This window comes from Numida meleagris, chromosome 13 (assembly GCF_002078875.1).
Source record: "Numida meleagris isolate 19003 breed g44 Domestic line chromosome 13, NumMel1.0, whole genome shotgun sequence".
In the NCBI taxonomy this organism is placed as follows: Eukaryota; Metazoa; Chordata; class Aves; order Galliformes; family Numididae; genus Numida; species Numida meleagris.
Window position 1 is genome coordinate 4,659,565 of NC_034421.1, and position 13,083 is coordinate 4,672,647.

The following is a 13,083-nucleotide window of genomic DNA, read 5'->3' on the forward strand; positions in this document are numbered from 1 at the left end:
TTCTTCCAGCTCCGGGCCACTTCTATACCCTCTGAGCTTTAAGGAAGGCACGGAAAGAAGGGGAGGGATGCTGGGAGTGCCTTGAAGCATGACGATGCTCTATGGAGTGGAAAAATGATTCATGAAACCAAAAGCTTCCAGGTAGGGAGAACACAGTGTTTCTACTCCCTGTTCTTTCCTAGAGCCCTGCGTTACAGCCAGACATCTCATTTCCAATCTAACAGCAATGGAGATATCACAGAGCTCGAGCTGTGGTCCCCAGAGCTTCAGCCCTGTCCAATGGGCTCTGCCTGGAAGGAGGGGCTGGGGACAATGCCTGGAGCCAGAGCAAAGAAGCTCCTGTCCCCACGCACTGCTGGGTTGTGCTGGCTGTTACTGCTGGGCCCATGCTCCAGGACAGGGAACGAAGTGTTGCTCATCCATTCATTACAGGAGTTTTGGGAATTTTTGTAAATAAGCCAAGAACATGAGAAATAGGAATTCCTCCCACTCCAGGCCTTGCCTGACATTACACAGATCCTTTCTTCTTGGCTCCTTCCTACTTCCTAAATCCTCAGAGAAGTTGTTCCAACAACACACCACCCTGCTCAGCCCTTTCCACCGATGAGCAGCATCCATCAACTCACCATCAATTAGCCCATCTCCAGAGGCTCTCCTTCCCCAGGTACTGGCCACACAGCTTCAGCACCAGCAAGGAAGGAGACTCCAGCTATGTGGATATATACAGGTATACAGACGAGCCCTTACAGCATCTCTTTGTTCCTGCTGACTTTGCGGTGCTCCTGCTTTGGGCTAACACATGCATTGCTCAGGGTCAGCCCCATCCTTATTGCTGGGAGTCCTGCACTGACAGAGGGGAACCTGACCGTTGTGGCTTTGGTTTTCTTGCTTCTTTTGGGGGAAGTGCAGTACCCTGGGGCCAGGTCAGGTGTGAGGGATCAGGGGGGTGAGAAATAAGGAAGAAATCAGCTGTGTGTGTTGTAACAGAGGCTGTTCAATAACACAAATATTTTCCAAAGGAAAAATAAAGTAGCAAGAACTACTGGAAGAAAGGGTATTTCCAGTGCTTGAAGGGAGATCTGGAGAAAGAGAGATCCTTTTCAAGTGTAAAATGGTGCGGGTAGGAACACAGTGCTGCTCCTTTGATCGGAGCAGGTGGCTGTACCGGGAGGGCTGGAGGGTTCTCCCAGGGCGGAGGAGGAGGATGTGGCAGCGCTGTGGAGGTTTCTTTGTTGTGTTCTGGCCCTGCAGCAAAGGACACGTTCCTGCCACCTGCCCAGCAGGAGCCGGCAGCAGAAGCTGCAGCCAGGCACACACCTCTGCCCTGTGTTCAGCGGGGCCGTGCTCTGAGCCCTGCCCATCTGAGCCTGGAGTTTCCTTGCAGCCTTTCTCCGTGGTTTCTCCTGCTTGTTTGTTCCGACACGTGTCCGCTGCTTTGCATTGGAAAGCATCGCGTAATGACTCCCCTCCACCCGTTCCTCAGCATATCCCCGTGCTTTGCTTTTGTGTTGTTCGAGCTGCAGATTGCTGCTGGTTTAGTATGTTCTCTCAGTGCTGGTTCTCTCTATGCTAAAAGTGGGCTGCAGGGACAGGATCAAGGCGCAGGAGGAAGGAGGAGGTAACGGCTTGGCCAGGGCAGCTCTGCAAGGCTGTGCGATGGTCTTGCAAGGGTAATGACGAAGGATGTAAAGTGGTAATACTCATACCCAGGGTGGGGGCAGGAAGGGAGAGGTTATGCTGTTCGCTGGCACCTGCTATTTGCTCTCGTCCCCTCCAGCTTTCAGGAGGGCAGCTGGTGTAAATGGTGCTTCCACCTCTCAGGAAGACCTGTGGGATGCGATGCTGCACCTTGAGTCCCTGGAATCCTTCCACGGGTTGTGGGAGACCGAGGCTAGCTAATTCCCAGTTCCCTAAGGCAGATGCTGACCAGATGCTCCAGCGATGATTTACCCAAACCTCAGGAGCGAGCTGCAAGCCATGCTCGGAGCCCAGGGATGCAGCTAGGCAGTGCACACAGTTCTGCTCAGGCAACGCAAAAGGGAAGGACGGGGGAAGGGGAGGGGGGGCTGCAAATTAATTACCGCTAACGATGCCACCTTCCTGCCGAGCACAGCGATCTCAGCAGAGGGCACAAGGCTCGGTGTCAGTGAGTGCCCAGGCTGTACGGATGCCTCCTGGCAGCCCTGTGCTGCCCATGGCCCATCTGTTCACAGCAGGAGCTGCGGGGCCATCAGGCAGTGCCGGATGGAGGCACGCTTTGACTCACGGAGCACAGAGTCCATCATTCCCAGTCACCCCGTTAATTGACACAGTGAAAGAAGCCACATCTCCTGCCTGATTCTGACCGGCTCTGTAATTGAATTCAGCTCGACATCTCCGTTTCAGCCCCCCGGGGACCTGCCAATTAATGATGGATTTTTTTCTCGCCTTGAGAATTTCTAGTTGCTCTCATTCTTTTTATTTAACGGGATCTATTGAGAGAATCGATAGTGGTAAATCTCCCACCCCCATTTCCTACTTTTCCCAAAGGTGCATGGTGAAGAAAAGTGCTTGGGCAGTAGGAGAGGGGCAGGTGAATGTCAGGAATGGAAACCTGCACAGCCTTCCTGTCTTTCGTTCATTCATCCTTCCTCCTGCTCCTCTCAAGACTTTAGTTTCTCCTTGCAGAACTGCTTGTGTGCACTTCACTCAGGATCTAATGAGACTGTTTTAGAAACTGCAATGCTGAATTGGATCCTTCATTTTCCCCTCGGAGAGCAATGTCTCTTTAACCTTTCTCCCTTGGCATCCGTCTCTCCCAGCAACCTATTTGCAATCCCTGTTGCTGCAAAGAAATCCCAGCGCTGACTGAGTTTGGAATGGGGGTTGCTGGTGACATGGGCTGGAGCATGCGGCATGCAATTTGGGGCTGGCTTAGCCGGTTCCCTCCATCCCTGACAAGATGTCGAGGTTTTTCACTGCTTCGTGAAAGGGAAAAGCAATTTGCATGTCAAAGAGTGGGAAAGGGCAGCGGACAGTAGCTCTCCAACCTCTTTTTCTCCCCACTCCCTTCTTCCCCCATGCTTTCCGTTTGGCATTCCTCTGCAGCTAACGAATGATCACTGCATTAAAGCATTCAGTCACCGTGGGAGAGATCCTGGGGTTTCATCCCCGTTAGCTTCACCCCTCCTGCGGCGTGCAGAGCTGCCCACACAGAGCTGTTCGGTGCCAGCCCACCCTTCTCCTCCGCACACGGTGACGCTCGAGGCTGCACGGGGAGGCGGTGAGGGGATGGCGTGGGGAGAATGTGTCTGAAGCTCTGACTGCTTCAGCGTGCAGGGGTGGATGGGCTGGGCTTGGGGTTACCCCGTGGAGAGCATGGTAGCTCCAGTCCCTGCTTGGAGAGATGGGCCACTGACACCGTGCTTGTCCTGGTGGCAGGTGGCAGAGCACCCAAGGCCAGGCTGGGTGGGCCCTGGGCAGCCTGAGCTGGTGGGAGGCACCCACTCCACGTTTGGAACTGGATGGACGACCTTTGAGATCCCTTCCAACCCAACAATTATATGAGACATACATGGGAAAAGTTGCTCAGGTATTGTAGGACAGCTGGGTCCACTGCAGGTAATGCCTTCCTGTGTGGCTGAAGGCAGAGCATTTTTCTCACCTCCCCTTTACTCTGTGATTCTTTCCCAGTTTCCAGGAGTTTTTTTTTTCCATGTGCTTTTTCTTCACATGTGGCTGCACAGTCTGCACTTCTCCTTTGGGGAACCATTCACCACCCACATCTCCTGGAGCAGGAGAGCCAGAAATACACTCCTGTACAAGTGTACAAACAGTGGGATCACAGAATAATAGGGGTTGGAAGCAATGTTGCTTCCAGCGCAGAGAGGCAGTACCTGCACGGGATGCTGAGGTTGGTTACACCAGGATCTCATAGCATGGCATAGCTCCGTGATGTCCCAAATGCACCGGCACCTACCACAGCTGGCAAGAGCAATAACTCACCGTGCATGTGCTAAGGCCCCTTTCAGGGGTCAGGACAGCTCTGGAGGCTGGGACAGTTATGCTTACTCCCTGTGTTCTGCGTCTATCAGCAGTGAGAAGGGAATCCCTTCTGCTTGCTGAAGCATCCTGCTTGCTGATCATTGCACTGGGGAGATGTGTGCATCTGTTTTCTGTTCATGGTGTCTTGCTTTCCCAGGGAGAGAGCAGAGAACCATCTGCAGGTCTCAGTTCGGAGAGGTGGGAGCAGGGATGCTGCCCAGGGTTGTTCTCTCGTGCCTTGTTTCCTTTGTGGACAGAAAGAAGGTTATCAGGAGGCTGCAGCTGCTCCCAGCTGAGGACAGGACATGCTTCTGGAGAGGCGGAGAATGTTGGTGCCTGATCGGAGCTCTGGGCTCAGCGTGGTGTAGAGGGATAGAGGGACACTGTGATCTCATGGCCAGGATGGATGGAAAATCATTGCCATCAGCAGCAGAGGGCTCAGGATGAAAGTCATCATCCTGACGGTCTGTAGAACGGAGCCATTGGTGTAAGTATTGCAACTGTGAGTGGCCGCAGGCCACTGAAGATGTGTCCCCAGCCCACAGGACAGCTCTCCAGCTGCTCACAAGCAAAGGGCACCCAGCTGCCCTCCCTCACCTCCCTCTCTGCTGCTTTGTGACCCAGCTGGGTCTCTGCTCCTAGGGAGCCTCCTTTCTGCCCTGCTGCATCCCGAGAGCCCTGGGGGCCCAAAGAGATGTCCATGGATCGAAGCTATGTGGCCTGAAGGAAGGGAGGCAAATCCATCTGGGCTGGGGGTGATCCTGTTAGCATGGTGCATTAGTGGGGAAATCGAGTTAAAGGGTTGGATGAAGGATGCTGAGGAGTCAGTGGAGACTTCCAGTCTGCCTAATGGGCACTGTCCCCTGGGTTTTTAGCCCTCTCGTGAAGCCAGGACATGCTGTTTTTAGACCGTGCATTAACTCGACACTAAGTGGCTTCCTAGAAGCAGGTGGGGATGAAGAAGCCAGGAGCTGGAAGGAAGCACTAAAGAGCAAGTCTGATGCTGGATCCGAGCTCCTCTCTGCTCCCTCCCTGAGCGTGATGAAGAGCCTGCATGCTCCAGCCACGGCTACGACATGGTGCTGACACAACAGCCCCAGCCCTTCCCTAGGACCATCATGCCCTTGGAGGCACCTTCCTGCACGAGGAGTTGGGCAGCAGCAGCATCAGGCTCCCCCCGGCACAGGGCGCCTTACCTTTGCGTAATAAGGTTAAATCACTGCCTCATTAGAGCCCTCAAATTAAGTCACCACCTTGCTGGATCAATACTGTTTTCCATGATGCACTCGTGACACTGAGCTCGGGAGATGGATTGATGCTGGGAGGCTGAAGCGCTGCAGGGCAGCTCCAGTTAGACCCTGGGTTTGTTGTCAGGGGAAAAACAGCAAATTTCCATGGAGGGGAGAGGCGGGAGGTTGGTGGAATGGGGGGATGCTGTCAGGCAGGGTGGTCCTGGCATGCCCATATTTCCCAGGCTCAGGGCTTGTTTTAGAGGTGCACGGCTACAACAGGGACATAAGATGGTCCTTGTCTCCAAGGAGGTCACAGCAGCAGTGATCTCAAGCAGTGTCTGAGCCGAGAGCTTAGACAAAGGGGTCCTCCAGTTGCCTTGTGTAGCAATCAGAAGGACTAACGCGATGGAAATAGCATTACAAAAGATGGAAGGAAAACACAGCACTCACCTGGATTGGAAGATTTTGGGCTCGCAAGGAAAGGCTCCCCCCAAGGAGGGATCTCCAAGAAGAGATCCTTCCTCAGGGGCAGTCAGCCCTTAAATGGGGCTGAAGAGGGGTGGAGCCTGGCTCCACCCCCTTCTGGTTGCACAGGTGAATTGCCTTCACCTGTGCTCCCAGGGCTGAGTGGGTCTTTCCTCCAGGTGCTCAATCAGTGGTTCAGGCCATGACTCAGCAGTTCCCATACACCTTGACACCTCTGCAAAGCCACTAACTGGTGCCCACCAAGTTTGCTGTGGTTCAGCTGGGCACTGGAGCTGAGCAAGGAGTCCCTGGGCAGACTTTGTAGTGAATTTCAGGGCGGTTTGGGATCTGTACTCTGATCTGCAGCCAGGCCACAGCAAGTCTGTGGCCAGCACGGATCCTGGCAGTCCCAAATCCCACCCCCGGGTGCTTGCAGCTCAGCCAGCTCCCCACGCAGCGACTCACAGCAGACACCCCATCCCTTTCCAGGGGGACCAGAGGCCACCCACCCTGCTGCAGGCACTAAGGACCTCTCCAGTAGGTGGACTGGGGGCAGAGGGCTAACCCTCCCAGGCCAATTCTGCCTCTGCAAAATGTCTGTGCACAATCAGAGCCTGCTGTGGAGCCAGCACTTCTCAGCCCCTCACTGGGAGCAGAGGGGTCAGAGGAGCAGCTTTCCTCTTTCCCATCCCACAGAGTTGATCTCCTCCTGCCCTCAGGATGCCCACATCTCTGTCAGACCAGAACACCTGTGGGGTGGTTGATTCTTTTTCCTCTCTTTTTTCCCACTCTCTTCTCCACTCTGGTCAGCCCCATGCAGCTGTGGCATTGTGGATGATGTGGCACTGATATCCTCTGCTACTTGTTTTGAGACTTATCATCTCTGGCTTGCTTAAAAATCCTTTTTCCTTCTGTGTTAAGGGTCCTCTTAGAAGGAGAACCATGGCCAGGAGAGCTGGGGTGGCACTGCCAGGGCAGCAGGGCTGTCCCCAGGAGGCAGAGCTGAGCTCTGTGCTCCTCATCCCTGTCTCGCTACCAAGGAAGAGAAAAACACTCCTGCTGAGCATGGCCAGAAATAGCCCAGCCCTTGAGCAGCCAAAAAGCTTCCAAGGGGAAATTTTTCAAGTGCTGGGAATTTGGCCTCTCAGCTGTGCTGTGGGCTCCTGTGCTGTCCTGATGCCCAGGCAGGGAAAGGCAGAGCCTGAACGCAGCTCTCCCCAGCCTTTCTGCCTCCCAGCACCATCCCCACCAGCACCACCACAGCTCCTGCCTTGAAAGGGCTCAGGCACAGGGGATGGGCATCGCATCCCCATGGGATGTGCTTCTGGGGCCCCAGCATCCCCCAAAAGCCCATCACTGGTGTAGGATGCCCCTGAGATGAGACTGCTTTGAAGTGAGAGTCCATTGTGTGGTCATGCCTAGTGGGAATGTAATAAGGATGGATAAGCCCAATCAGTCCCATTGCCCATGGGAGGGAGGAGCAGGGGGCATCTCCTGTCTCAGGGAAGGGCAGCTGATCTCTGTGCTGTCCAGATGGGATCTGAATCGCACTGCCAAGCAAATGGTCTCCCAGTGGCACACACTGAGAGGCTGCAGGGAAGATAAGCGTTGCTTCATTGCTCTGGTCCCACTGCTCACTCACCCACAGGGACCTCCTGACCAGCGTTTCCACGAGTCAGCACCCTCCAAGCACCCCACAGCAAGGGCACCGCGCAGCAGATGCTCAGAGGAGGAGACGCCTCGGCACACGGCAGCAGCTTTGCTGCAGCTCCTGGGGCAGCTCAAGGCTATTCCATCCTTTATTTGGGGATAGGACACCGTGCACTGCCAGGCTTTGGGCACCTCCAGGCAAGGCGCAGCCTGTGGAATTCTGCCGTGTTCCCAGTCAGTCCCTGTGCACCCCAAACTGGAGCTGAGCACCAGCACACAGTGTGGGTGCGTGTAGGAGGTCACTCAAGACATGCTGGCTTTGCAAAACAGATCCCGTGATGAATATAGGATCGTCTATTTTAAGTTTTATAGGGGGCATTTTCCTTTGCCAGGAGCTGGAGAATAGAGAACCCGGGTACCATCTGCCCAGGGGACTGGTGAATCATCCTATTTTCCAGTTAACCGCACTTGTTTGCTTTGGGAGATCTCCAAGTGAAGGGGGAAGAAAAAGAAAACCCAACCCGTGGATCTTTTCCCACACAATAAGAAAAATGCTTTTTTTTATTTTTTTTTATTCTTATTTTTTTTTATTTTGGGGGCTTTTTTTAATATATATTTTTTTCTCTACGAAAGCCAGTGTGTCAACTCTACTTTTCCTTAGCAGTGGGCTGGATATAAATAGGCAGTGGAGTCATGACGCCTTCAGAAGAACCAGGTGTGGCCTGGGGAGGGGTGAGGGGATTCAGGCCAGGGGGAGAGAGACCAAAGCCAGCTCTGCGAGGTCGGGTGGGATTTTTGTCCCATGACCACAGTGGGATGAGGGGAGCTGCTTCCCCCCCTGCCTCCTCGTTTCCCAGTGTGCTGCAATGGGAGGCAGGAGGCTCTCTGATGGATGTCCCAAAATTCAAGTTCTCATCCATGTGACCAGGATGGGCCCATTGAGCACCAGGAGGTGGGTGGTTTGTAGACCTGAGCCACGTGGAGCTGGAGGCATGCTCAAGAGCAGGAGCAGCAGTAGGGAAAGGACATCAAGGGGCTGGGCTCCTGCCCTCTCTGTGGGTGTGTTCCTGCAGCCTCCTCTCTTTGTTTCCTGCTCAGATCTGTATCTCCTGCTTTAGCGCCATACCATGTGGTGAGCACGCTGGGTTGTTTGGAAGGAGAGTGTTTGTTTGGGACTTTGATGTCTCCATCTACTTTGCAAGCCACTTGGCCTCCTGGAGCACCAGAGGTGCAGCTGAAGCCAGCGTCCCAGGTCTGCTGGCAGGAGGCTTTGGTGGCCAACCCTTCACAAAGGGGGTGGGAATGGGCTGGGCTCAGATGGGCTCTGTGCCTGGGGGGCTGCAGGTGGAAAAGGGAATGAGGCAGCCTAGCATGCAGCATCTCCCTGCTGCAGGAATATCTCAGCTGATGAATGAAAAGATCCCAGATTGTCAGTCTTCCTCATTGCGATGGGACTGTCTGGTCTCACTGCCACTGCATTGCTTTGTATCACCATAAGTAATACCATAAGTTGCAACTGCAAAAAGTTTGGCCGGCCTCAGCATGACCTTCCATGGGCATTTGTTTGCCTGCTTGGAAATGATGTGGTATCTGCAAGGAGATGCCAACTTTACATAGAGAAAGGATGCTGCACAGCAGGGAGGGGCAGCGCGCCCGGCCAGAACCAGGGGCTGGGATTTGGGCCTTTTGTTTCCAGATTGAAGGTGAGGGCATTTTCTCCCTTCTACTTACACAAAAACTTGCAGTGAAAAAAACAACCCATGTGGAAACTTCAGCCTCGCCCACGAGGAAGGAACCTTCCATCAACAAGATAATGCATACGGGGGGAAAAAACACATCGTTTTCTGCTTGGCCGAGGGCTGCGGGGCAGGAGCACCTCCGGCCGGAGGCTGAGCCATGCTCTTTCTGTAGCAGGGGACTGGCGAGGAGGATATCTGCATTTCTGCTCCATCGCTCGCTGGGAACCAGCACTACTGCTGAGACAACGGGCTCAGCCCGCACTTTGCCAATGCGGCTCCGCGGCAGCGCTCCCGGATTTATTTTTGTCCGGGCTTGGAGCGGGATGCAGAGATCAGGTGACGGCGCCCGAGGAGTGCTTGGCACCGCTTGTCCCGGTGCCGTGTGCGCGCTTCCATGGAGCAGCGAGCAGGTTGGCTGGCGGCCGGGCACTGTGCTCTGCTGCCCGGGTCCGCTCCTCTCAGCTCAGCTCATGCTCATGGGATGTGGGATCCTCCCATCCCCCTGAACTGGTGCGTGTCTGGGGGTCAAAACCTATGGTGTTGCCTTGACACTGGAATTAGGTAGGACCTGGCAACCAGTTTTTGGTGAAATAGAATCATGAGTGTTAAGGGAGGTGACCAAGGTGACATGCAAAGGACTTCCCAATGACCGTCGCTGAGGTTGCCTCCTTCCCATTTGGTTTCCATACTGGGATGTGTTTGAGCCCAGTTGGCTCCCAGTTCCCCATGCTGTCCCTGAGGAGCCGCCAGCCTCCTGGTTGAGATAACCATGTGCAAGCTCTTTTATCACAGTGGCCAAATCTCAGCAAGCTCAGACACAGCAGTAAATGTTTAGAGGCCCTGGGACATTTGGGGGAAATTCAGACTTCTTGCCCAAGTCTCTACAATGCACCAGGATGCCGGGGCTTGGGGAAGGAGATGGGTGCGCTCTCCTGCTCAGCCTGAGGGATGCTCACATGGGTAATTTTCTTCTGTTCCCTCTCAATGTCGTGGGTTCTTGGTGCTTTCCTTGTGCACAGAGGCCAGCAGGATTCAGGGACACCACGCTGGATCCAGCATCCTTAGTGGCACAGGGGCACCTTGCCTCCAGAACCCTTCCCAGCCTCATCCACAGCCTCAGCAATGAGTGTGGCCACCACCAGCAGGTTCACCCCCTGCTTCCTCCGGCAGCTGGAAATGAAGTGCATCACCGGAGGCATTCATTTCCCAGGGGGCTGAGGAGAGAGCAGAACCTGCAGTTAATCAAAGCCCGGGGAGCTCACAGAGGAAGCTCCCAGGGAAGCAGAGCTGCATCGAGGTGTGAGGACCCCAGGACCATGCATGGGGCTGGGGTGGCCCTGAGCCCTGCGGTGTGATGTGGGTCAGAGGGAGCCAAGTGCTCTGCAGTAGGGGCTGGGGGGTGAAGGTGGGAGCAGGGAGTGATTCTGGCCCAGCAGCACCGAGTTCCCACATCTAGCAGGGACACAGTGCCTGTCCTGTTCTCCCTGCTGCTCTGCGTGGTTGTGTGGCATGCTGTCATGCACGCAGCAGATGATTTACGTTGACGCTGTGGCTCCTGGGGCTGCGTTATGGCTTGTGGCATATGGAAATCTATGGACCCCTCTGGCTATGCTTGCGTTGAGCCTAACGCAGTGCCAAGGGACAGACCCTAGCGGTGCCTTTCAGTTGCTTGGATGTCTGTGAAGCTGAGATCAAAGGGCCTCTGTTCTTCTGTAGGACTGGAAACACAACAGAAGGGACGCGGGCGCAAAGCACCGTCCTCTGCACTGTCAGCGCAAGTGTCACATCTCTGCACACAGAAAGTACACACACACACACACATGGGAACTTGCAGATATCACCATTCAGCCCTTCCATATAGAAAATGGATTCGCTGCTCTTCTGGATGAAATCCTGCAGCCATGTAACGGAGCTGCCTGCACTGCACACAGGGGTGGGGCTGGGAGCGTGGTGTGCACCCCTCGAAGTGCCGTGCCTTTCTGGGCTTATTAGGGAAAGTGTCAGAGAGCTGGTGGGGTAATGCCATGAGGCAGGCAAGACTGACAGGCTGGGGTTTCTCCACTGCTGTGCCACTAATTGCAGCTCTCTCTAATTAGGAGTCAGTGCTGGCTGCAAGCCAGGTCCCTGGGGCGAGCTCTGGGCAGTGGGGAGAGATGGGGCCGGGGAGCACACAGAGCAGCCAAGGGTCCAGGAGGGTCCTTGGGGGGATGGAGAGCAGAGCCCACTCGACTCACTGCAGACTCATGGGCAGCAGTGAGTTGTCACCCTTGACATGTCTTCAACCCAAGCACGTGTCCCACTTCTCCCAGGCAGGGGGCAACAACGTGACTTGGACCTTTCCATCACCATGCGTGTCCTGTTTTGAAATCCAGGGGCCAAGAGGGCATTAATTCTACGCCAGGAACGATGCCAGCTAAGGGTACAATAAATTATGCTTGTGTCAATGATGGGAATAGAGCCCTCAGCCTGGGAGGCTGCAGGACATGAGGCCTGGGGAGAGGAGAGGGTTTGGGAGAGGGGAACCTGTGCAGCAGCTGTGTCCATGGGAGAGGCAGGACTGGCTGCTCCCTGCAGGGCATGGACATCTGCCAGGAGCAGAGCGATGGAAGCCTCCAGCACGGCCCATCAGCTGGGAAGCCGGAGGATCACGCACAGGTCCCTTTTCCTCCCTGACCCCTGCCCAAAGCTGGGAACAGCTCACAGATAGAAAGCTGGTGGCTGTGCCTGGGCTAAGAATACCTCAGGGAGAAGGTCAGGTGGGCAGCAGAGGGGGCAGCTCCAGTTACAGGGCTGGCACTCATCACCCTTGGCTGCCAGAGCCTCCGGAGACATTTGGGGACGTCTTGGAGGGGAGCTGGTGCTGAAGTCCATTTTCTGGGAAGGTGACAGCAGCCAAGCACGAGCAGCTCCCCACTGCCCACCGCCACTCTGGGCTCCCCACTATGCACCGCATCCCAATGTCACCGCACCGTGCCCTGCTCAGGCTTTGGGGCCGTCCCACCTCAGCCAATGTCCCAGCAGAGAGGGTTTTTCTTGCTGAAAAGCTGCTTAGCAGCTTACGGAAACAATAAAAGTAGTATTATCTTCAATGGCAAGGCAGATGGTTTGGATGATTGGTTTGACTCTTAAGCTGGATTTCAGCGATGGATATTCTGATTTTTAACAATTTTTGGCTGGTCAGACTCCGGCAGCATAATCCTCAGCTTCCTGCTCTGCGTCAGCCCGTATCTGTGCTGGGGGCTGTGGCATAGATACCTGCCCTGGGAGTGATGCAGGGGGCGGCATGGGAGGAGGCACCCAGACACCCAGCGCACAGCCTCAGTGCCCCGCCATGACCAGCAATGCCACCCCCCACTGTCACCATGGCCATTGCAGCCTGGTCACCATGACCTAGCCAGGGGACAAGGCTTCTCTCTTCCTATTCAATGTGGGCTGAAGCGTGTTGCAAACGCATCGCTGGCAGGAGCCCAGGCCTGAGCTTCTCCCCCCTACATTGTCTTTGCAATGAGATTAATTTAGTCTTTCTCCTAATTATCAGGAGCGGCGGACTTCCCCCCACCATCTGAGCACTGCCTCCTGCTGACACCCAGCGCCTGTTCTCGCCGTCGCCCCCGCACAACATCGCTGTGGTGCTGATGGATGGAGCGATCAGTGGGCAATGTCTGGTGGGGGGTTGCTCCAAGGGACCCTCCCACAGTAGAAACCCATCCCAGAGAGCATCAGGGTCTGCCCTGGGGATCAAACCCAGGGCCATTGTCACTGGGGTTGGGGAAGGGCAGTTCCACCCAAATCAAAACCACCCCTAGGTGGTGGTCAGCCCTGGTGCTGGGGGATGGGCATTGCCCCAACGTGGAGCATGGGCTGCAGGGATTGATCGCGCAGCCTGAGCCCCCCGGGCACTTGCATGAGAAAAGCCATCACCCTGCACATCCTTCCTGTTAGAATCGTTTTTATTTAGCAAAATCTCCAGGGCA

The 13,083-nt window shown here is 55.1% G+C and overlaps 1 long non-coding RNA gene across 1 annotated transcript; it reads right to left on the reverse strand.

Annotated features, from left to right (window-relative positions):
* On the reverse strand, positions 2,921-5,746 carry LOC110406137. Its single transcript, XR_002443289.1, has 2 exons — positions 5,706-5,746; positions 2,921-4,489 (listed from the first exon to the last, which is right to left on the reverse strand). It is a non-coding gene; the product is annotated as an uncharacterized LOC110406137 (long non-coding RNA).